Below are 1100 nucleotides of genomic sequence, written 5' to 3'. Positions count from 1 at the left end.
ACAGAAGGTAAATTATGTTGTGATATGAAACTCAGTCTAAGTTTAGATACACAGGGGCAAGTTGCTTGCTCTAATGAAAACAAATCTGTTAGATCACTTACCCCAGATATTCCACTACCTTTAAAATAATATATCTATCATAGTGCATCATGAAGAAAATATATTTATGCCTAAAAATTTAAGTACAACTATTACAAAGTGTTCAACAAAACTTAAAATTGTATGTTTTCAATATTGTGAAATGGAACATTTTTCTTTGCTTCCCAATAAAAGCATGTTGCAGTTTAATGTCTTGAGAATAAGAAGTGAGAGTTTATAAAGTGAAATACATTTTAAGGAGAGAATTTATAATGTTTATTTTTGAACCATTTATAAAATGTTCATTTTGAAATGCATTTTTTACTTCATTTGCATTTTAAAATTGTAACATTATCTATATATAAGTATTTTCATTCATCCTTACTGGTTATTGCAAACTACCACCTACCAGAATTAATTGCTTCCAACCATTTACAATTTGTTTCTTGACTTCAAGTAACAATAATCGCACCTTGGATAAACCTCATTGGCTACGATACTGCCACTGTGCAAAGTTGTCTCTTCACTTCAAAGAAAAATAATTGATATACCTCTTGAGAAAACAAGTAAAAATAATTTGGCATCGTTTTACAAAATTGAAGTCCAAAGAACTCTAAAACCACTGCAGGAATATTCTATAAACATGTACTCATACATATTGTTCTTACAATAGATTCATACCCATGTCATATGAGAGGAATTCCTTGCTCAGATTCAAAATTTTCACATTCTTCTTAGTATTTAATATGGTGACTGTAGTTGGCACAAGAGATTCTCTTTTTTAATATTTATTTATTTGAAAGTCAGAGTTACAGAGAGGCAGAGTCAGAAGTGGTCAGAGAGAGGTCTTCTATATGCTGGTTCACTCCCCAAATGGCTGCAACAGTGGGAGCTGCACTGATCTGAAGCCAGGATCCAGGAGCTTCTTCCAGGTCTCCCATGTGGGTGCAGGGGCCCAAGGACTTGGGCCACCTTCTACTGCTTTCCCAGGCCATAGCAGAGAGATGGATTGGAAGGGGAGC

General features: G+C 34.2%; 1 pseudogene; it reads right to left on the bottom strand.

Annotated features, from left to right (window-relative positions):
* Positions 1-471: 471 nt before the first annotated feature.
* Positions 472-595, bottom strand: LOC138844844 (U4 spliceosomal RNA; annotated as a pseudogene).
* Between the last annotated feature and the right edge of the window lie 505 nt (positions 596-1100).

This window comes from Oryctolagus cuniculus, chromosome 12 (assembly GCF_964237555.1).
Source record: "Oryctolagus cuniculus chromosome 12, mOryCun1.1, whole genome shotgun sequence".
Lineage (NCBI taxonomy): Eukaryota > Metazoa > Chordata > Mammalia > Lagomorpha > Leporidae > Oryctolagus > Oryctolagus cuniculus.
Note: the sequence above shows the minus strand (reverse complement) of the source record. Positions and strands in the feature narration are given on the sequence as shown.